At 43.3% G+C, this 25,243-nt stretch overlaps 1 long non-coding RNA gene across 1 annotated transcript; it reads left to right on the plus strand.

Moving 5' to 3' along the window:
- Nucleotides 1-9,198: 9,198 nt before the first annotated feature.
- On the plus strand, nucleotides 9,199-14,019 carry LOC145860888 (uncharacterized). Its single transcript, XR_014380644.1, has 2 exons — nucleotides 9,199-9,937; nucleotides 11,365-14,019. It is a non-coding gene; the product is annotated as an uncharacterized LOC145860888 (long non-coding RNA).
- Nucleotides 14,020-25,243: the final 11,224 nt, after the last annotated feature.

The following is a 25,243-nucleotide window of genomic DNA, read 5'->3' on the forward strand; positions in this document are numbered from 1 at the left end:
CCAGTGATTTCAAGTCTATGTATATAGGCAGCTGCCTCTAATGTGCTAGTGGTGGCTAATTAACAGTCTGATGGCCTTGAGATAGAAGCTGTTCTCTCTGTCCCAGCTTTGATGCAGCTGTTCAGACCAAGCCTTCTGGATAATAGCGGGGTGAACAGGCAGTGGCTCGGTTGGTTGTTGTCCTCGCTCCTTTTGGCCTTCCTGTGACATCGGGTGCTGTAGGTGTCCTGCAGGGCAAGTAGTTTGTCCCCAGTGATGCGGACCGCACCACCCTCTGGAGAGCCTTGTGGTTGTGGGATGTGCAGTTGCCTTACCAGGCAGTGATACAGCCCGACAGGATGCCCTCAAATGTGCATCTGTAAAATTTTGTAAGGGTTTTAGGTGCCAAGCCAAATTTATTCAGCCTCCTGAAGTAACTGGAATAAGCAATTTCAAAAATGTGTCAAGTGCAGCATTTGGTTGCTCCTTATTACACACCACTGACCAGCAAATATTATTTACCTCTTGAAAACAGGAATCACTACAACACTTGTTGTATGACCGCTTATACACTATATTTGGCCCAGCCTTTGGAACTTTGGTTTTCCTAGATATGGCAACTATATTGTGATCTCTACATCCGCTGGATTTGGATACTGCTTTAGAGCAGATTTCTGCAGCATTAGTAAGGATGTGATCAATACAAGTGGATGATTTCATCCCTGTACTGTTTGTAAATACCCTTGTAGGTTGGCTGATAAGCTGAACCAGGTTGCAGCCTCTGTTTACAGTTTGAAGTTTTTTCTTGAGTGGCCAGCTTGATGAAAGCCAGTCAATATTTGGTCACCCAGAAAATATACCTCCCTGTTGATATCACATAAATTAAAGTATTTCACACATATTATCCAGATACTGACTGTTAGCACTTGTTGGTCTATAGCAGCTTCCTACCAGAATCGGGTTTAGGTGAGGCAGGTGAACCTGTAGCCATATTACTTCAACAGCATTTGACAGTGGTCTCAACCTGCTACTTTCACACTAAATAATGAAAGCAACTTCCATTACAAGTTTCTCTGTAATGGGAAAAAAATCCATCACCAGATTCACAGGGAATACATTACAAGGAGTTGAGAAGCAATACTCCAAGCTGCAGCTTCATGCTACTTGTCAAACATGGAGAACTGATACTGGTTATTGGGGTGGAATTTTCAGTGGGTGTCCGTTGTTGGGGTGGGATTGGCATTAGGTGTGGGGGTCAATCTTACCTGTTTCTAACTACATAAATAATTTCAGAAGAATCTGAGGTGGGTGTCAGGGCTTGCTAAAATGACATGGAGCGACTCTTTCCCTCTCCAAGCGAGCCCAGCTCTACAACGTGGGAGGCGGTGAAGAGAAGGATGGCTGAGTATCTGATGCGTGCTGAGCAGATATCCAATCAACATCTGAGAAGAAACATGGGTCAAAGGTCAACACAGGCAGTGGTAAGTGGCTACAGACAATCTCATTGGCTACTGATGCACCCTGATAGTCATTATTGTAAAATACAACATTTCTTCTCAATGACTTGCCTGGCTACATAAAGGTTATATCAAATCAATATTTTGTAAACGTCCATCTCAGGCCCTGGGGGTACAGTGTTCCACCCCCATCAGCAGAGGGGGCCAGCAGAGTCCAGCCGTGGAGCTCAGGGCCTACATGGTCATTGATAAGGTCAGTCTGGGGAGGAAGGAGTTAAAGGTCAGTCAAAGAGCCGGTTTCTTTTAGCTCGGTGCAGATGAAGTCGAGGTGAATGAGAGGAAGCCACTTTAGACTATTGAGATGCACCCTGTGGTTTCCTGTACTCATCTCATCTCCTAGAAAGACTTTTGTGTTACCTGTTTTCACCTACTGTATCCAGGTCTTTAAAATCAGCTAGATTCAAGGAAATGAGAAGGGGAATGTAAGCCAGTGTGTAATACTAACTGTTGAAATGCAGTGTGTCTGTGTGTCAGTGAGAGAAGTGTGTGTGTGTTAGGGGTGCCACAAGGTCAGTTTAGATTACTGGTCCTCTCAAACAGCTGTTGGCAAAGTGACTCCAGCACTGGAGCATGAAATTACTTGGCTGGCAGAGCAGACATTACACAACACAGAATCAATGGAGCTCAACACGGGCCAGTGCTACAGCTCTATGAACACAACCAACACACAAATAATATTGATACAGTACAACACACAACATGTGCTACAGTGTTGTAGTTCTACACAAAACTAAATCCATACTATGTTTACACACAACTCAGCAACACTACTAAGTACCAGTAGGACATTTTCTCCATTCCTCTGTGCAAATCAAAATGCATCTAACGAAAGATAACAGCATTGTTTCTAAACTAATGAACAACGGCATACAGAAGACAACATTTATCTTTCTCCCTACAACATCTCTCATTCTCCTTTCACTTTTAATTGGTGACAGGGGGGATAGTTAGAAAGAGCTGGTCACCCCTGCATCTCCTCCCTCCTCCCCTCTTTTCTCCCTCGTCCCTGATGTTGGTGTGTTAATTATATTAGCGCCCTGGCTAGCACTTTCACTCTGTTTACTCACAACTCCATTCATATCTATTTAGCGTGCACCTGTTTGGGCCCAGCCAGTGTCACAGAGAGAATAACACAAACCACCACATATGCTCCAGCTCGCCCCTGACAAAATGAGCAGGAGAGAAATGGAGATGTCAGAGAGAGGAGGAGAAGTGAAGGAGAAAATAAATGAAGATGTCAGGAAAGGAGAGGGGAAGGGAGGGAGGGGGTCCAGGCAGGTGCAACGGAAAATATTTAAGAGTGAGGGAGGAAAGGCAGGGAAGGAGGAAGGGAAGAGAGGAGATTGAGGGATACTGTAATGTTTATGCTTTGTCTTTTTTAAATGGGTATTCTATTGTATGTTTTCCCCCTCAGGTTCTTCTGATTATGGACATGAGAACCCAGGAGACCTTCATTTTGAAAGTAACTCTATATGGTGAACTAGTCTTAATCTTGTGTGTGTCAGTCCTATGTATCCAGACTGAAGTGGTGTGTGTGTGTAAGCCACCATGTGCTCTGAGTGTAATGGTGTGCGTGTGTGTCCCTGTCAGCTCTCCTGTTCTGTGGCGAGACGTGTGCCAGATACCAACGAACATCACGGCACAGACGACACACACACACAAACATTGTCTCTTTCACATACACACACCTCCGCTGAAGTCGTGAATAACTCATAAACATGTACTGTATGTGTCTTGCTGAATACAGACGGAGTCAGGATGGCAGGAAAATGTTTGCACAACCTCAATGCAATATTTCTACTTCATCGATGTCCTTTCAACTTTTGTCCCTCAACCCTACAACATCACTCATCTCCTCTAACTTTGCCCCTCAACCCTGGCCTTTTCCCTCCCTGCCTCCTCACCAGGGCCTGAGGAAGAGCAGTGAGTGTGGGAGGACCAAGCGTACCATCATTCCTCACTCCGTGCCCCAAATGGGCATTGAGGAAGTTCATCTCCACAGAGGACACTGTGTTTCTGCTGCTGCAGTATGCTGAGGGTGCACTACGCACGCCTTCCTTTTGTCTCTGTCACTAACTTCATATTTCCTGTATTCTCTCTCTCCTTATCTCCTCTCCTTTTCTATGTATACCCACTCACACTTACCCTACAATCTCTCCCTCCCTCCCTGTCGCTCCCTCCCATTTCCTCCCTGCCCTTGTTGTAAACAGATGTTTGATAGAGATTGGTTTATGTCACAGGTCATTATTCTGAATACCCGGTGGCACAGCGCTTCATTAGCTATGCTAACACCTGGGCCTCCTTATTTTCCACTCAAAGTGTGTGTGTGCGTGAAAGAGAGAGAAAGGACTAATAGCAGTTACTCACATGAGAAGATTCTCCCCACAATTGTATTACTTGCGAAAGATGCAATGACAAGGGCACAGGAGGCTGGGGTGGACAGGGAGGAAATTCCCACCTCCCCCCCAAAGGTGTAATACAAGCGCAAGACTTTTAGATTCGTCGAGGGACTTTTATTTAGAAAAGGCCTCCGCTGCTGGAACAGGAGTCACTTCCCCTGCCCCCACTGACTGTTTCGTTCTCATTCTAGGTTGTTTCAAGCAGTGTCACTGAGTGAGAGAAATTGCACTGTGCAGCACCACCATCTTTACCCACCGCACCGAGGAAAGTACTATAATTGTTATTCTTGTTGACAGTGCTGTTAAGAAGAGAGGACAGTGCTTTATTATTGACAGACTTCTCCCCATCTTAACTACTGTTGTATCAATATGTTTTGACCATGACAGATTACAACCCAGGGTTACTCCAAGCAGTTTAGTCACCTCAACTCTCACGGCTGTTTGAAGGATCGGACCAAAATGCAGCGTGTTTGTAGTTCCACATCTTTATTTATTCGTGAAACGTAAAGCAATACACTAAATACTTCAACTAACAAAAACAACAAACCGTGACGCAGAGAGAACACACTACTCAAAATATAATCACCCACAAAAACAGGTGGGACAAACATCAGCTTAAATATGACCTCCAATAAGAGACAACGACAACCAGCTGCCTCTAATTGGAGATCATACCAAACAAAACCAACATAGAAATTAAAAACTAGAAACTGAACATAGAAATACAAAAAACAAACAAACACCCCCTGACCTACTCTACCATAGAAAATAACAACTTACTACGGTCAGGACGTGACATCAACTTGACATCAACCTTTCCACATTATTCATTACAATATTTAGTTGAGGTTTAGGGTTTATTGAATGATTTGTCCCAAATACAATGCTTTTAGTTTCTGAAATATTTAGGACTAACTTATTCCTTGCCACCCACTCTGAAACTAACTGCAGCTCTTTGTTGAAGTCGGTTCCTCTCCTTGTTCTGGCGGTGTTCGCCGGTCGACGTCTCCGGTCTTCTAGCCATCTCCGATCCATTTTTCATCTTCCATTTGTTTTGTTTGTCTTATTTTCACACTCACCTGGTTTCATTTTCCTAATTACATGTTGTATATTTTCCCTCTGTTTCCCCCATGTCCTTGTCGGGAATTGTTTATTGTAAGTACTTGTGCTATGTGTTACTGGTGCGCTACGGGTTTTGTACCCATGTGTTTGTTATTTTGTATGCCATTAGTTTTATATATTAAACTGCTCCGGCTATTCACCAAGTTCTGCTCTCCTGCGTTTGACTTCCCTGTCACCAGTTACGCACCCCTTACAGTAACTCTTTATCCACAGTATAGCAGGGGGTGTAAAGCCATAACACATACGTTTTTCCAGCAGCAGACTATGATCGAAAATGTCAAAAGCCCCACTGAAGTCTCACAAAACAGCCCCCACAATATTTGTGTCAGTCATTTGTGTAAATGCTATGCTTGTTGAATGTCCTTCCCTATAAGCATGCTGAAAGTTTTTTCCAAAAGTTTACAAAGGGTTGGTAACAGGCTGATTGGTTGGCTATTTGAGCCAGTAAAGGGGGCTTTACTATTCTTAGATAAGGGAATGACTTGCTTCTCTCCAAGTCCGAGGGCACACAATTTCTAGTAGGCTTAAATTGAAGCCAACAAATATTATTTACATCAACAACATAGGAATCACTACAAAACTTATTGTATGATCTAATACACAATATTAGGTCAAATCATTGGTACTTTGGTTTTTCTAGATATGGCTACTATATTGTGATCACTACATCTAATGGATTTGGATACTACTTTCAAGCTAATTTCTGCAGCATTAGTATAGATTTCATCAATACATGTTGATGATTTCATTCATGTGCTGTTTGTAACTACCCTGATAGGTTGACTGATAACCTGAACTAGGTTGCAGACACTAGTTACAGTTTGAAGCTTTCTTCTGAGTGGGAAGCCTGATTAAAGTCAGTCAATATTGAAATCACCCAGAAAAAATATACCTCTCTGTTGATATAACACACATTATCCTGCATCTCACACATGTTATCCAGATACTGACTGTTAGCACTTGGTGGTCTATAGCAGCTTTCCACCAGAATGGGTTTAGGTGAGTCAGATGAACCTGTAGCCATATTACTTCAATAGTATTTAACCTGTTAGGGCTAGGGGGCAGCATTTGCACGTCTGGATAAAAAAAATGTACCCGATTTAATCTGGTTACTAATCCTACCCAGTAACTAGAATATGCATATACTTATTATATATGGATAGAAAACACTCTAAAGTTTCTAAAACTGTTTGAATGGTGTCTGTGAGTATAACAGAACTCATTTGGCAGGCAAAACCCTGAGACATTTTCTGACAGGAACTGGATACCTGATGTGTTGTATTGACTTTAAACCTATCCCATTGAAAAACACAGGGGCTGAGGAATATTTTGGCACTTCCTATTGCTTCCACTAGATGTCACCAGCCTTTACAAAGTGTTTTGAGTCTTCTGGAAGGAGATCTGACCGAACAAGAGCCATGGAACGATGATGTCCCATTAGACACCTGGCGCACGAGTTCATGTTGGGTACCCTCGTTCCAATACGTTATAAAAGAGTATGCATTCGTCCACCTTGAATATTATTCATGTTCTGGCTAAAAAAGGCCCTAATGATTTATGCTATACAACGTTTGACATGTTTGAACGAACGGAAATATATTTTTTCCCCTCGTTCATGACGAGAAGTCCGGCTGGCTTAGATCATGTGCTAACAAGACGGAGATTTTTGGACATAAATGATGAGCTTTTTTGAACAAAACTACATTCGTTATGGACCTGTGATACCTGGAAGTGACATCTGATGAAGAGAATCAAAGGTAATGGATTATTTACATAGTATTTTCGATTTTAGATCTCCCCAACATGACGTCTAGTCTGTATCGCAACGCGTATTTTTCTGGGCGCAGTGCTCAGATTATTGCAAAGTGTGATTTCCCAGTAAGGTTATTTTTAAATCTGGCAAGTTGATTGCGTTCAAGAGATGTAAATCTATAATTCTTTAAATGACAATATAATATTTTACCAATGTTTTCTAATTTTAATTATTTAATTTGTGACGCTGACTTGACTGCCGGTTATTGGAGGGAAACGATTTCCTCAACATCAATGCCATAGTAAAACGCTGTTTTTGGATATAAATATGAACTTTATAGAACTAAAAATGCATGCATTGTCTAACATAATGTCCTAGGAGTGTCATCTGATGGAGATTGTAAAAGGTTAGTGCATCATTTTAGCTGGTTTTATGGTTTTGGTGACCCTGTCTTTGACTTGACAAAACATTACACACAACTCTTGTAAATGTACTGTCCTAACATACTCTAAATTTATGCTTTCGCCGTAAAACCTTTTTGAAATCGTAAAACGTGGTTAGATTAAGGAGATGTTTATCTTTCAAATGGTGTAAAATAGTTGTATTTTTGAAAAATTAGAATTTTGACATTTATTTGGATTCAAATTTGCCGCTCTTGAAATGCACCTGCTGTTGATGGAGTGCACCACGGGTGGCACGCTAGCGTCCCACCTAGCCCATAGAGGTTAACATGAGATCCTTTCTAAGCTTTACAGGAATGTGGTTCTTAATATAAATGGCCACACCTCCACCTTTCGGCATTTGTCTTTTCTGTAGATGTTATAACCATGTATTGCTACCACTGTATCATCAAAGGTATTATCTAAGTGAGTTTCAGAGATTGACAGAATATGAATGTCATCTGTCACTAGCAAATTACTGATTTCATGAACCTTGTTTCTTGAGCTACATATGTTAACATGGGCTATTTTTAGCACTTTTTTGGGATGCTTCTGTCATTGAACAGTCATTGTCTCAATGCAGCCTGATAATGCTGTGAAAGGATCCAGGAACCCAAATGATTTGGGTGGATACCATCCTCCTTATAATACGAGCTTTGTTTCCAGAAGATATCAAAATTGTCAATAAATGTTACATCCACAGAGCTACCACAGTCTCGTAGCCAGTTATGGAGGGATAAAAGTCTGCTGAACCGTTCAATGCCACGATTTGGGGATGGCAGAGGGCCAGATATTATAGGGTGCTTGTTGGTGTCAAGTAGTGACCCAATCAGTTCTTTAAAATCAATCTTCAGCTGTTCTGAGCTGCCCTTCATAATGTTATTGAATACCACATGATATACTCAATTTCCTGATGCTGGTTTAAAATGTTTGGGAGCAGCTTATTGATGTCCTGTACTCGTGCTCCTGGATAGCACAACATTTTTGACATTCCTCACTGTTGAACTGCCCAATACAACGCCGGAGAAGGGAATTGAGAAATCCGCCCATTCCCACCCCTCACACAGTTCATTGATCCTTTCATGGGCCTGGCGATAGGTCCAGATCTCCCACAGAAGGCAGTGCCCTGTCAGATCCAGAGAGAGGGAAAGGAGCCGAACTCAACGACGAAGCAGCTGCTGAAGTCAGCATAGTTGGAGTCAGCACCGCCATCGCAGACACAGGTAATCCCAGCAATGAAGGCGCAGGTAGATCAGGCACAAGTGCAGCGAAGCTATTCCTTATGTCAATCTGCTCCGAACCTCTAGCAGTCTGTCATGTCTGCTTACAGCATGCCGCTGCCTTTGGTTTCCACAACTTGTGACATGGGATCAGCGCAGATTGGAACGCTCTACTTGCTGTTCTCCATCTACTTCACTACAGGATCGAGGAGGAGAAGCAGATGGAAAAGACTTCCTTGGCAGCTAGTTCCAGGTAGCACAGGCCAGTCGTATAGGGACAGGTGATGGGGAAACATCCATTAGGCCCGAGCGGCGTCCTGCCATAGGAGGTGAGAACGAGAAAGTTCCAATCTGCGTTTTCCCCATAAGTTTGCGCAGAATTTAGATTTATTTGCCGAGCATAGCCACTTCATTCCTGTAGTCCTCCGCTAGCAAACAATTGCCGCATTCGAAATCTAGATTGTCAATATTGTCCTGGACCAGAGTGTAATAAACACAGCTTCTACATTGCTGGAAACTTCCGTTAGCTATTCTAGGCGATGCGGGCTCCATTGCAACCTAGCTAGATGTTAGCAGTTGTTGACACGGGTATCTGAGTTCTTGAGTTCCAAAGTTTTTGACGTTGAGTCGGTGTCTCCCAACAGCAGCTGGCTGGGAAACACAAGAAGCACAATGAGGGGCTATACTGATCACAATTTAGAAACTCACTCACACACTGTAAATAAGCACTTTCCTTTAGCTAGTGATATTGCAAGAGTTGTTCAGTAGTCTGGCTCGGCTGTAGTATAGAGAGTGTATTGCATGTGTTAACTTCATGCAGGAGAGAAGTGTTGTGGAAATATTGAATCAAAATATTTCCCAGATACCGGAACTTGTAAATTCAATTAGACTTTATTACAAACATTAACAAAGCTGAGCAATTCCATGGAAGAACTGAATTTTCATTCTTAGGACTTGGCTTTTATACAGTCTTACCCTTACATAACGTTGTCACTCCATTTTACAAATCTTGTTGTCTTAGTTTCCATTCTCTTATTGGCTCAGACATTGGGGCATAGATTCTATTGGTGGTGTGACATGCACACTCCTACTGGTGCCTATCACGGATTAGCTAATGTTCCTGTCCAAAGGTCTTCACAAGTTCAGGCCGATGTTGTCTATGTATGATTAACCCATGTGCATGTCCAGTAGCCTTCACAAGATCAGATATGGCCCAGACCAGTCACGTCTTGTTGGTCTATCTTGTCTCATCCACACAGATTCTGCTTACGTTCTGTTTTTTACATGTCTAATGGTCAATTCGATGTTGATCCAGCTTTGGACACTCACATGGGCTCTGCCTTCATTCTGCTTACACATGTCTATTAATTAACCCTATGTTTTCTGTCTCAATACTTCTGGGAGAACTGTCTAGATACTGGAAAATCAACCATAGTCATGAATTTTCACCTACAGAAGCAGCCATGATGATATCCACAGAGAGAGAGGCCGGCCCACAAACCAACAGGTACGACAGTGAGAAGTGCCTCTCCAAGCTCATAGAGTTCATAGACTGAGGATCTGTCATAGTGGGAATCAATCTGAATGATCATACATTATATGATCTGTGGCAAAATTATATTATCTTAAGTCTAGAGGGTGTATTGCATGTGTTAACTTGCAGGAGAGGCAGCCATGATATTTTATTTTGGATCATTGTGTAGAGTGGAGATTGATTAATTTCATGCCTAGCTTTTTTTTTATGAAAACAGTTAACTGTGCATGTTGCTGGTTATTATTACAATGTAATAACTGTATTATACATTTAAAATATGTTATTTTTCAAATCATGCAATATTAAGAGCAGCCGTAGTAACTACCTGACATTGGGGAAGTGAGAAATAAACTAGGAAATTAATCATACACTAGCAGAGAACGAGTACAAAATGGTTGTTTAATTGAATAGATCCATATTAAACCAGTTAAATTTAAATGTAATGTCAAAATGTATATTTCCACCTAAGTAGACATACCAAAAAGTATGGGCCATAAACAAGACCAATGCTTAATGCTTATACTGCCAGAAAGATACAAATCTCACCTTTCTGGTAAAACTAGTTATACATTGCTGAAGTGTAGTCAGTTTTGAGGGCACAAGCTCAAGTACAGAGTACAAAAATGATAAATAATGTGTGTACACAAAAATCAGCCATTCGGAACCAATCCAGACCCACTCAAAGTCCCCTAAATAGGAGACTTCAAGTTTAAGAGGTTTTAACCCTTGTGTAGTGTTAACATTCTGTATACTCCCCTTGTCCTAAGGGTAAAAAATGACCCGCCTTCACTAAATAAAGCAGCTTATTTGAATTTTAAACCCCAAATCTATTTTGCAAGAAGAAACAACCTGTGATTCATCACAAACTTTGTGAATATATGGGTTTTATTACCACACACCTGTCATAATTGTTTTCTTTACTAAACTAGAGGTTTATTATTATTGCTAAAGGTACTGCATAGGTGTAAACATACATGCCCCCTCGGTCCATCTGTCACATCAAGCGTAGCTGGATTGTGCATCTGTCACATCCTGACCATAGTAAGATGTTATTTTCTATGGTAGAGTAGGTCAGGGCGTGACAGGGGGTGTTTTGTGTTTTTCTATGTTTTGTAAATCTATGTTTAGGTTCTAGTTTTCTATTTCTATGTTGTTGTTTTTTGGGATGATCTCCAATTAGAGGCAGCTGGTCCTCGTTGTCTCTAATTGGAGATCATACTTAAGTAGGGTTTTTTTCCACCTGTGTTTGTGGGTAGTTGTCTTCTGTTTAGTCTATGTAATTGACAGAACTGTGTGCTTTCGTTTTTCTCTTTGTTATTTTTCCATTAGTGTTTTAAGTTATAATAAATAATCATCATGAGCAATCAACATGCTGTGCTTTGGTCCCCTCTCTACGACAGCCGTTACAGAACTACCCACCACAACTGGATCAAGCAGCGTCCCTGGGAGGAGATGGATTCCTGGTCTCTGGAGGAGAGGCTAGAGAGGATAAACTGGACTTGGGGCCAAGTATTGGACAGATATAGAAGCCTGCCGGGGAGGCACGAGAGGCTACAGAAACACAAAGAAAGTTTTGGGTGGGGGGCACATGAAGCAGTCGGCGGAGCTGAGGAGTAAACCAGAGCCAATCCGGGAGAGGAGGGAGTATTTGGAGAAGGGAGAAATGGCTTGTTGAGTTGGTGGAGGACGCACAAGTTTTTCCCAAAGGAACGTGTCGTCAGTTTGGTGCCACCTGAGTCAGCTCCCCGTACTCGTCCTAAGAAGTGTGTGGAAGTTCTGGAACAAGTGATACCGGCTATACACACCAGATCTCCAGTACGTCTCAACTGCCCGGTACGTCCTGTCCCTGCTCCTCGCATTCGCCCTGAAATGCGTGTCACCAGTCTGGTGCCACCTGTCCCGGCTCCACGCACTAGGCCTTCAGTGCGCCTGCCCAGTCCAGAGCCTCCAGCGACGCTCCCCAGTCCGGCGCCTCCAGCGACGCTCCCCAGTCCGGCACCTCCAGCGACACTCCCCAGTCCGGTTCCTCCTCCGACGATCCACGGTCCGGTGGTACTAAAGCAGAGGGATCAGCGGGTGGAGCGGGGGTTACGCCCCGAACCGGAGCCGCCTCCCCTGCTGGAGGATCCGCTGGAGGATAAGTTTATGTGGACTGCACTAGAGCCGCCATAGACAGGAGTTACCCACCCTACCCTCCCTTTTGTTTTTTTTGTGGCATTCGGAGTCTGCACCTTTGGGGGTGGGGGGGGGGGGGGGGGGTGGTACTGTCACGTCCTGACCATAGTAAGATGTTATTTTCTATGGTAGAGTAGGTCAGGGCGTGACGGGGGGTGTTTGTGTTTTTCAATGTTTTGTATATCTATGTTTAGGTTCTAGTTTTCTATGTTTTTTGGGGGGATGATCTCCAATTAGAGGCAGCTGGTCCTCGTTGTCTCTAATTGGAGATCATACTTAAAACCTCTTACATCTAGACGTTCCGCTAGCGGAACACCTGCTCCAATATCCAATGATAGGCGTGGCGCGAATTACAAATTCCGCAAAAATACAAAAACTTCAATTTTTCAAACATATGACTATTTCACAGCATTTTAAAGACAAGACTCTCCTTTAACTAACCACACTGTCCGATTTCAAAAAGGCTTTACAGCGAAAGCAAAACATTAGATTATGTCAGCAGAGTACCAAGCCAGAAATAATCAGACACCCATTTTTCAAGCTAGCATATAATGTCACAAAAAACAAAACCACAGCTAAATGCAGCACTAACCTTTGATGATCTTCATCAGATGACAACCCTAGGACATTATGTTATACAATGCATGCATGTTTTGTTCAATCAAGTTCATATTTATATCAAAAACCAGCTTTTTACATTAGCATGTGACGTTCAGAACTAGCATACCCCCCGCAAACATCCGGTGAATTTACTAAATTACTCACGATAAACGTTCACAAAAAACATAACAATTATTTAAAGAATTATAGATACAGAACTCCTCTATGAACTCGATATGTCCGATTTTAAAATAGCTTTTCGGTGAAAGCACATTTTGCAATATTCTCAGTAGATAGCCCAGCCATCACGGCTAGCCATTTAGACACCGACCAAGTTTAGCCCTGATCAAACTCCGATTTACTATTACAAAAGTTTCATTACCTTTGTTGTCTTCATCAGAATGCACTCCCAGGACTGCTACTTCATTAACAAATGTTGGTTTGGTCCAAAATAATCCATCGTTATATCCGAATAGCGGCGTTTTGTTCGTGCGTTCCAGACACTATCCGAAATGGTAAAGAAGGGTCGTGCGCATGGCGCAATTCGTGACAAAAAAAATCTAAATATTCCATTACCGTACTTCGAAGCATGTCAACCGCTGTTTAAAATCAAATTTTATGCCATTTTTCTCGTAGAAAAGCGATAATATTCCGACCGGGAATCTCCTTTTCGGCAAACAGAGGAAAAAATCACAAAGACGGGGGCGGCCAGGTCACGCGCCTAAGCCCAGAGTCCCTTGATCGGCCACTTGAGAAAGGCGATAATGTGTTTCAGCCTGGGGCTGGGATGACGACATTCAGGTTTTTCCCGGGCTCTGAGCGCCTATGGACGACGTAGGAAGTGTCACGTTAGAGCAGAGATCCTTAGTAAAAGATAGAGATGGCAAAGAAGTTCCAGAAATGGTCAGACAGGCCACTTCCTGTAAAGGAATCTCTCAGGTTTTGACCTGCCATTTGAGTTATGTTATACTCACAGACACCATTCAAACAGTTTTAGAAACTTTAGGGTGTTTTCTATCCATATATAATAAGTATATGCATATTCTAGTTACTGGGTAGGATTAGTAACCAGATTAAATCGGGTACGTTTTTTATCCAGCCGTGAAAATACTGCCCCCTAGCCATAAGAGGTTAAGTAGGGTTTTTTTCCACCTGTGTTTGTGAGTAGTTGTCTTCTGTTTAGTCTATGTACCTGACAGAACTGTGCGCTTTCGTTTTTCTCTTAGTTATTTTTCCATTAGTGATTTGAGTTATAATAAATAATCATCATGAGCAATCAACACGCATCGCGTTGGTCCCCTCTCTACGACAGCCGGTACAGCATCACAGGCCACCCATATCTTGATGCCAAACTTTGCTGGCTTGCTGGGCATATACTGCCGGAAAGGACAGTGACCTTTTGACAAAAGAGATTACTATCAGTATCAAACAATCACATAAAATCAATGATATTACATAATTAAATTAACAGTAAAAATCACATTACAGAAATGAAAATAAAATTATACCTCTGAATGTAACCAGTTGCTCCAGCTGTTACTTCAGGCCCAGGGTTGTAGAGGTATGGCAGACGCTCCACCCACTTCTCCCAGACCTCTCTTATGGCCACCAGTTTGTATCTCACATGTCTTGCAGGTCTTGACTCACGGTTATCAAATCGTAGCATTCTTGAGAAAGTGTGAAAGACTTTCAGTGGCATCATAATCGCCTTTCTCTCTGTGCATCCCTGAGACTACATGTAGCCTCGCCTCAGGACCTATACACACACACACTAAGATCAGCATCCCTATGTAGGCACGCAGGTCAATCTCATCCATCCTTTTCTAGTTGTCTCCATATTTACGGAAACCCTCCAAATTTGTCATCTCCAGGATGATTTTTTTGACAGCTGGTGTGATGAACATGTAGAATGTTGAGGCGATGTCTTGGGCATGGTCAACTGCATGTCTTGTGGGCCCTGGGGTCATCCTTATGACATGTTGTACTGCCGTCCTGCTCTGGTTGTCATATGGTGACAAGGACCATGTTATTTTGCTGTTCTTTGTCAAAAATGTCTCTTTCAGCTTGGGGAATTTCTTCTTCATCTGAAGATGATGCATCGTGCTCTGGGTTGTATTCTTCCCCATCTTCTTCTCAGAAACTTCTTCTAAATCATTGTTCTTTTATTCCTCCTGGACATCTGAAAAAATCTGATCTACAACCTGTTGGGCACTGAAACGTGCACTCATCAAATCAAATCAAATGTATTTATATAGCCCTTCGTACATCAGCTGATATCTCAAAGTGCTGTACAGAAACCCAGCCTAAAACCCCAAACAGCAAGCAATGCATGTGAAAGAAGCACGGTGGCTAGGAAAAACTCCCTAGGAAAAACTCCCTAGAAAGGCCAAAAACCTAGGAAGAAACCTAGAGAGGAACCAGGCTATGAGGGGTGGCCAGTCCTCCTCTGGCTGTGCAGGGTGGATATTATAACAGAACATGGTCAAGATGTTAAAATGTTCATAAATGACCAGCATGGTCAAATAATAATAATCATAGTAGTTGTCGAGGGTGCAACAAGCACGTCCGGTGAACAGGTCAGGGTTCCATAGCCGCAGGCAGAACAGTTGAAACTGGAGCAGCAGCATGGCCAGGTGGACTGGGGACAGCAAGGAGTCATCATACCAGGTAGTCCTGAGGCATGGTCCTAGGGCTCAGGTCCTCCGAGAGAAAGACAGAAAGAGAGAAAGAGAGAATTAGAGAGAGCATATTTAAATACACACAGGACACCGGATAAGACAAGAGAAATACTCCAGATGTAACAGACTGACCCTAGCCCCCCGACACATAAACTACTGCAGCATAAATACTGGAGGCTGAGACAGGAGGGATCAGAAGACACTGTGGCCCCATCCGATGATACCCCCGGACAGGGCCAAACAGGCAGGATATAACCCCACCCACTTTGCCAAAGCACAGCCCCCACACCACTAGAGGGATGTCTCCAACCACCAACTTACCGTCCTAAGACAAGGCCGAGTATAGCCCACAACGATCTCCGCCATGGCACAACCCAAGGGGGGGCGCCAACCCAGACAGGAAGACCACGTCAGTGACTCAACCCAGTCAAGTGACGCACCCCTCCCATGGACGGCATGGAAGAACACCAGTAAGCCAGTGACTCAGCCCCTGCAATAGGGTTAGAGGTAGAGAATCCCAGTGGAAAGAGGGGAACCGGCAAGGCAGAGACAGCAAGGGCGGTTCGTTGTTCCAGCCTTTCTGTTCACCTTCACACTCCTGGGCCAGACTATACTTAATCATAGGACCTACTGAAGAGATAAGTCTTCAGTAAAGACTTAAAGGTTGAGACTGAGTCTGCGTCTCTCACATTGGTAGGCAGACCATTCCATAAAAATGGAGCTCTATAGGAGAAAGCCCTACCTCCAGCCGTTTGCTTAGAAATTCTAGGGACAATTAGGAGGCCTGCGTCTTGTGACTGTAGCGTACGTGTAGGTATGTACGGCAGGACCAAATCGGAAAGATAGGTAGGAGCAAGCCCATGTAATGCTTTGTAGGTTAGCAGTAAAACCTTGAAATCAGCCCTTGCCTTAACAGGAAGCCAGTGTAGGGAGGCTAGCACTGGAGTAATATGATCAAATTTTGGGGTTCTAGTCAGGATTCTAGCAGCCGTATTTAGCACTAAGTGAAGTTTGTTTAGTGCTTTATCCGGGTAGCCGGAAAGTAGAGCATTGCAGTAGTCCAGCCTAGAAGTAACAAAAGCATGGATACATTTTTCTGCGTCATTTTTGGACAGAAAGTTTCTGATTTTTGCAATGTTACGTAGATGGAAAAAAGCTGTCCTTGAAACAGTCTTGATATGTTCTTCAAAAGAGAGATCAGGGTCCAGAGTAACGCCAAGGTCCTTCACAGTTTTATTTGAGACGACTGTACAACCATCCAGATTAATTGTCAGATTCAACAGAACTCATGGCTTCAGCAAAGAGAGAACTGGGGGGATTGTCATCTGCAGCACCGTTATAGCCTCTGACTGCATTCCCCATTAGTAAACAATGCTTCAAGAAATGTTTATTTTGTCTCAAATGTTGTCTATTTTGTCTGTGAACTTGAGGCATGTGTGGGTTTGTGGAGGGGAGATGCTGCACATGCACAATAAAGTTTTAGTTTTGTCTGAGTTCAATCAGTAGCACACAATCTCAATTTGTCCTTGTGTGTTTGTATATCTTTGTGGTTTTTGTGGTGTGTAAATTATTTTATAACTGCCGGGTCAAAAATGACCCTAAAACAATCTTTGTACCCTGGTGGTGTACAGCTTTCATGGAAATATGAACAAAGGTGATGTTTCACTTTTTCTAATGTTGGGATCATTCTATGAAAAGTCATCAAATGTCAAGATGAAAAAATATAATTTAGGGGGTTTTCTCTGCTGTTTAACAGTGGCAGATCATTTTTGACCCTTAAGACAATACAAGGGTTAACAGTCACACTGGTATTCAGTACAGTATGAATGGCCATGGACCTAAGACTGATTGGACTGTACCAGAGTAAGTGCCCCTCTGCAAGTCCCCCCCTTAGCATCGTAAATTTGCCCATTTGTAAGTTAAGGATTGTCTGTATCCTTTTTTTAAAACCTGTAAAAAAAAAATCGAAATGTGTCCATCTGTCACAAGTATCTTCGTCTTCTGACGATAATGCGAAATCGTCATCAGAAAAGGTAGACCAATACGCAGCAGGTACGTGAATGCTCATCTTGATTTTTAATTAATCTCAAAAATGAACATACAAAATAACAAAACACGAAAAACGAACACTCGACAAATAAACAGTCTGGTAAGGCACAAGGCTATACACAGAATAATCACCCACAAATCACACACACAAACACACCCTAATATATGGGACTCTCAATCAAAGGCAGATAGACAACACCTGCCTTCAACTGAGAGTCCCAACCCCAATTAACCAAACATAGAAACACACACACCAGACTAACCATAGAATACAACCACATAGACCATCAACCAAAAACCCAGAAATACTAAATCAAACACCCTTTACACAAACACACCACCCCGAACCACATAAAACAAATACCCTCTGCCACGTCCTGACCAAACTACAAAAACAATTAACCTTATACTGGCCAGGACGTGACAGTACCCCCCCCTTAAAGGTGCTACCCCAGAAGCACCTTAAAAAATAACCCCAAGCAACACCAATTTTTTTTTCTCCCCTTTTCTAAAGGGAGGGAAGGGAGGGTGGCTGCCGTCAACGACGGCACTGTGCTACACCCCCCCTCCCCAACCCACCTATTTCTGGAGGTGGCTCTGGTTCCGGCCGTTCCAGGCTGTCGGGCCACTCTGGCATCGTCGAGGGGCAGTCGGGCCAGTCTGGCATCGCCGGGGGGCAGTCGGGGCAGTCTGGCAATTCGGGACAGTCTGGGCAGTCTGGCAATTCGGGAGAGTCTGGGCAGTCTGGCAATTCGGGACAGTCTGGGCAGTCTGGCAATTCGGGACAGTCTGGGCAGTCTGGCAATTCGGGACAGTCTGGGCAGTCTGGCAATTCGGGCCACTCCGGCAGTTCAGGGCAGTCTGGCCACTCCGGCAGTTCAGGGCAGTCTGGCCACTCCGGCAGTTCAGGGCAGTCTGGCCACTCCGGCAGTTCAGCGCAGTCTGGCCACTCCGGCAGTTCAGCGCAGTCTGGCCACTCCGGCAGTTCAGCGCAGTCTGGCCACTCCGGCAGTTCAGCGCAGTCTGGCCACTCCGGCAGTTCAGCGCAGTCTGGCCACTCCGGCAGTTCAGCGCAGTCTGGCCACTCCGGCAGTTCAGCGCAGTCTGACCACTCCGGCAGTTCAGCGCAGTCTGACCACTCCGGCAGTTCAGCGCAGTCTGACCACTCCGGCAGTTCAGCGCAGTCTGACCTCTCTGGCGACTGTTGACTGGCGGGCAGCTCTGACGACTGTTGACTGGCGGGCAGCTCTGACGACTGTTGACTGGCGGGCAGCTCTGACGATGACTGTTGACTGGCGGGCAGCTCTGACGATGACTGTTGACTGGCGGGCAGCTCTGACGATGACTGTTGACTCGCGGGCAGCTCTGACGATGACTGTTGACTGGCGGGCAGCTCTGACGATGACTGTTGACTGGCGGGCAGCTCTGACGATGACTGTTGACTGGCGGGCAGCTCTGACGATGACTGTTGACTGGCGGGCAGCTCTGACGATGACTGTTGACTGGCGGGCAGCTCTGACGATGACTGTTGACTGGCGGGCAGCTCTGACGATGACTGTTGACTGGCGGGCAGATCTGATGATGACTGTTGACTGGCGGGCAGCTCTGATGATGACTGTTGACTGGCGGGCAGCTCTGATGATGACTGTTGACTGGCGGGCAGCTCTGATGAAGACTGTTGACTGGCGAGGCTGGGTTGACGCACTTGTAGCCTGGTGCGTGGTGCTGGTACTGGGCTTACCAGATTATGTACACGCACCTCCAGGCTAGTGCGGGGAGCGGGAACAGGACGAGTCGGACTGGGTTGACGCACTTCCGGGTCCGCACGAGAGACAGGAGCTGGAAACCCAGGGCTATGGAGGCGCACAGTCGGTCTCGATCTTACCTCCTGCACAACCCGTCTTGGCTGGATGGAACTAGTAGCCCTGTACGAGCGGGGTGCCCGTACAGGGCAGACTGGGCTGTGCAGGGGCCTGATGGTAGCCGTGCGTAGAGCGGGAGTTGGGTAGCCTGGTCCTCGGAGGCGTACCGGCGACCAGATGCGCTGCGCAGGCATCCTCCTACCAGGCTGGATGCCCGCTCTAGCACGGCACCTGCGAGGGGCTGGAATAACGCGCACCGGACTGTGCGTGCGTATGGGTGAGATAGTGCGCTCCTCAGCGAAACATAGCGCTCTCCACCCCATACGCTCCTCCATATAACCACGGGTAGCTGGCTTCCGGCTCTTCTTACGCCTAGCCAAACTACCCGTGTGCCCCCCCCAAAAATTTTCTTGGGGGTGCCTCTCGTGCTTCTCCTTCAGCGCGTACTTGGCCTCGTACCACCGCCTCTCTGCCTTGGCTGCCTCAATTTCCCACTGCGGGCGTCGATAATCCCCAGCCTGGTGCCAAGGTCCGGCCCCGTCCAGAACTTCCTCCCAGGTCCATTTCTCCCGCCAGTCCAACTCGAATTCCCTCTGCTCCTTCTTCTGCTGCTTGGTCCTTGAGTGGTGGGTGATTCTGTCACGGTTGTTGTCGGTGAATGAGGACCAAAACGCAGCAGGTACGTGAATGCTCATCTTGATTTTTAATTAATCTCAAAAATGAACATACAAAATAACAAACCACGAAAAACGAACACTCGACAAATAAACAGTCTGGTAAGGCACAAGGCTATACACAGAATAATCACCCACAAATCACACACACAAACACACCCTAATATATGGGACTCTCAATCAAAGGCAGATAGACAACACCTGCCTTCAACTGAGAGTCCCAACCCCAATTAACCAAACATAGAAACACACACACCAGACTAACCATAGAATACAACCACATAGACCATCAACCAAAAACCCAGAAATACTAAATCAAACACCCTTTACACAAACACACCACCCCGAACCACATAAAACAAATACCCTCTGCCACGTCCTGACCAAACTACAAAAACAATTAACCTTATACTGGCCAGGACGTGACACCATCCCATTGTCAGAGTTGCTCCTACCCGCTTGTGTAATGACATGGAAAAACTAGACATAGAAAACTAGATGATATAATGATATGATGCTTCGATACAATCCGTATCATAAGAAAAGCAAATGTAAACTAGCGCTTTACAGTGTAGCAAATATATCCCATATGGGAAGAGCAGAAAGACCGTGAGACTAAGCAGTTGAGTAGTTGAAAGCAGACAGAGGCAGGCAGCTACCTGAGTGACATTCTCCAGTCTGTCTGTGTGTGTGTGTGTGTGTGTGTGTGTGTGTGTGTGTGTGTGTTTGTGTGTGTGTATATATGTGCGTGTGCGCATCAGTGGCGAATTTACCATGTAAATCTTCATAGGGCAAACTAAAACATGTTTTTAGATGCATGCCTGCATGCCACTACACAACACAAAACTAAAAAATAAATTACTTGCACTATAACGGTGACAAACGGTGCCCGCAAACTGTTAGGACCTACATAAAGCTGTCCCAGAGCTTTCAGCACCATGGAGTGAATCCTTACCACCATTACACCTGGCTATCAGCGGAGCTTTGTCTGACAAAGAAACAATTAATTCAGCTTCACGTAGTGCCTTTTTAAAAAACATAGCTGATATGGCTGTGTTGATGTACAAACTATGGCATAAGGGGACGACAAGTGGATTAGAGGCAATCTGTAATTTCAATTAAGACATCAATGAGCGAGCTAGGATGAACGTAGTCAATATAACTATTTGTTCAGGACTTTTAAAATGTAAAGTGACAGAATTCAGAACATGGTCCGTTCTTACAGTATTCTCCCTGTACACCAAGTCAGAACCATAGGATAAATAAAGGGGGCATATACGCAGACAATGAAAGCTATACAAATATTTGATTATTGCATTTCTCTAAAGCAGGCTACATGTGCACCACCAAGTCAGAAAAGCTAGGCTAAGTTATGAGGGGAAAGGGATCAAATTATTAGGGTGAGACACATGGGCTACTAACAGCTTATTACACAACATACACTTAGTATTACTTTCTTAGCTACAGTATACATATCTCCCTGGCATATTACATAATGTATGCAGTTGCATACAATACATATTTGGACTCACCTTGTTGTGCTGTGCTCACTTGAACAGGAATTTGCAATTTCCATCTTGTTGTGTAATGTTTATTTCCAATGGGCAATGACCACCGATACGTTTTATCTATAATTTCTCTTCATATGACAAGGATTGAAAAGGATTTGCCAGTAGATTGTCGACTTAATTCATGATGATGACTGCTAGCTTGCTAGCTAAGATTTTGAAGGTATGATGTTGATATGATCAGTCCAATCAAAGCTTTGGTAGATTTAACGTGATTTGATGTAATTTTATCTATGGCCAATGACCTTGAGCCGTCTTGAAATTGCAGAACGGCGTAAAGTTCTGTATCCAATTTTCAAAGAAAATAGATTAAAAGGGAAACGAGTAGCTCTCGTCGTCGATAAACTATATATTGATAACCAGTTGTTCAGAGACACAAAGACTACTCCATGGTTATTAAAAAAATTACAAAGTTCTCATACATGAGGAAAATAATGAAACACAATTCTAGCCCGGTTATAGATTGTAACAATACAATAAAAAAATTGCTTTTGTATATATCTTCACATATAACTAATTGGAACACACAAGCACTAATTCAACATGGTGAAGATAAAAACAAAGTAAACAGAAGGCGCAGTATGTGTGGATGGTAGGTGTGTTTATCTTTTTATTCGATTTGTTATGATTGGGAAAGTTGAGTGAGTGAGTAATGAAATGGCTACATATCCCAGAACCAATGTATTGCTGTGAGCCGGGGTGTGAGAGGGCTTTCAATGTTGTTCAGATGATGGATATACTTTTATAATGAATTATACGTCTTATTTATTTATTTATTGTCCTATCATGGTGGAACAGTTTTAAAATAAATTATACATTTAATTTATTTATTGTCCTATCATGGGGAACTACAGTCCACAACCCTATACCCAAGACACCCACCTGAATGACCCAGATACTAAGGAAAAGTCCCTAACTGTTTTATGTGCCTGCTGTGAGTGGTCTCTACGCAGCCAAAATGCAGTCAGAGACCAAGAGCAGCACTGCCCCCTAAAGATTCTGAGCCCGCTTGGCAGGTTTGGTCCTGCAAAGCCAAAGCCCCCTAAAGGGAGAGCATACTACACAAAGAAATGCTCAAAGCTGCTCATGAGAACCTTGTCGACCTTGTACCTAGGATTCCGGTGGGGTGCCCCCACCCAGGCAGTGGCAGTGCTGGCAACACTAGCTGCAGTAACCCATGGGGAGGGGGTCACACTCAGACATTCAGAGAGGGGGTATATTATTGTGACCCTGGTGGCACAAAATCAAAAGTCTGACTGCATGGAGATGATTGGGAATATGGTCAATATTGTTTCAGGGAAAACACCCACAATACGGTGGGATGTGACAATGGTTAATAAAATCTCTCAATTTCTGCCCATTTTTTTGCGCGGTCTTGCAGGCCTTCTAATGCAGCTGCAACTGTAAGTGCATTTGTAAATCAAGACCTTTCTTGAATTGGGCTCTGTGATGGTGCAACTGTTGAGAATATGAGCTTATGGTTGTGTGGGGGAAAAGGGTTGAGTGTGTGTGGGTGTATGTGTGTATCCCACAACTGTTGCGAAGGAGTAAAAGATGTTAGGGACAATAGAGGATGATCCACAGCTATATATAATACAAATCGAGGTGAGGGCGATGGAAATGCATTTGGCAATTGATTTACTTCAATTTGGTAAATGGCACTGTGTGCTCTTTTCGAAGGATGGATCCCAGTCTGTTCAAGGCTATGGGATACAGGGGATCGGGGGTGGTTTTCCGGGCATTGGGATGACAACCCAACTAGGGATGAGGAAGGCTTTTAGTGGGTGGAATAGTACGGACCAATTGGAGGTTTACTTAGTAACAATGCAAATATCATGGTACAGCTATATAGACACTCAATCATCATGTTACTTTTTAATGGTACGTTTACAAACATATATTTTCATAAATAGAATTTAAAGTTGTGTCTCATTATGGTAAGTGGTGAAATAAGTATAGCCAGTTACAATTGTAATGGCCTAGCAGATAATAAGAAAAGACGATCAGTATTTACCTGGCTAAAAGAGAAGGAATATAATATCTATTGTTTACAGGAAACCCATTCAACAATTTTAGATGAAGTTTTGTGGAAAAGAACTGGGGAGGCGAAATATATTTCTCCCATGGGCAAAGAAATTCAAAAGCGGTGATGGTTTTAATTAACAGTGATTTTGATCCAAATGTGCAAATTGTCTAAACAGATCATCAAGGTAGATGGATTATTTTAAATATGTTATTGGACAATAAACAGATATGGCTTATTAACCTATACAGTCCAAATAATGATGATCCAAGCTTTTTGGAATATATATATATATATATATATATATAAGAATTTATCAACTCTACAAGCAACACTAGACTCTATTTTTATGGTGGGAGATTTTAATACGGTCTTAAATACCTCTATGGACCGGAAAGGAAATCGCACTACAAACTATCACCCTCAGGCACTTAAGGAAATCATGAATGTCATGGATATATTGGAATTAGTGGATATATGGAGACTTAAATACCCTGACCTAGTGATATATACATGGCGGAGGCTTAATCAAGCTAGTCGTCTTGACTTTCTTATGCCATTCTCTCTGGCACCAAAAGTTAAATTGTTCATAGGGGTCGGATCATCACATAATTGGCATATATATTACTCTTACAGAATTGCCACGTGGGCGAGGACATTGGAAATTTAATCAAAGCCTACTAGATGATAAATTGTTTAGAACTAGGACAGAAGAATTTATAACTGACTTTTTCAGACATAACATAGGTACAGCAGATCCCCTTATTGTATAGGACACTTTTAAGTGTGCCTTTAGAGGCCATGCAATTCAGTTCTCATCTATAAAACAAAAGCAATTTAGATCAAAAGAGTCCATATTAACAAAGGAAATTGAAGGACTAACAGTAGTTAGATAGCAATAAAAACGGTACCATAGAGGCACAGAATAAGTTAGAGGAAAAACAAAAAGAAATGGAGGAACTTATTCAAGAAAGATCCAGTGTAATATATCATAAAAATAAAGCGAACTGGGTGGAATATTGGAAACAAATGCACTAAATTATTTTTCAATCTTCAATATAGAAATGCTACCAAAAAAAGTGTATTAAAACTTGTTACAAATGATGGAGTCACACATGATTCACCAAATGATATTTTGAAAGAGGAAGTAAAGTACTTTAAGAATATGTTTTTGTTTCAGGCTCCTCCATCTCCACTAACTGGAACTGATTTTTTTCCTAATAATCATGTAAAATTAACATCTGTTCAGAAAGACTCATGTGAAGGCCAAATTACAGAGGAGGAACTGCTTGATGCAATTGGGGCCTTTAAGGATGGAAAAACTCCAGGGCTGGATGGCATACCAGTGGAAGTATACACAACTTTTTTTTATATACTCAAAGGACCATTATTTGCATGTTTTAACCACTCCTATATAAATGGCAGATTATCAGACATGCAACAAGAAGGTCTGATACCATTATTACTGAAACAGGACCCAAGTGGTTTAAATAAAGATCCAGTCAATTTAAGGAATTGGAGACCTCTTACACTTCAGTGTTGAGATGCAAAAATCCTAGCAAAATGCTTGGCGCATAGAATTAAAAAGTATTGTCAGATATTATTCATCCTAGAAAGGTTTTTTACATGGATGATACCTTGGAGATAATA

This window comes from Salmo salar, chromosome 15 (assembly GCF_965601325.2).
Source record: "Salmo salar chromosome 15, fSalSal1, whole genome shotgun sequence".
In the NCBI taxonomy this organism is placed as follows: domain Eukaryota; kingdom Metazoa; phylum Chordata; class Actinopteri; order Salmoniformes; family Salmonidae; genus Salmo; species Salmo salar.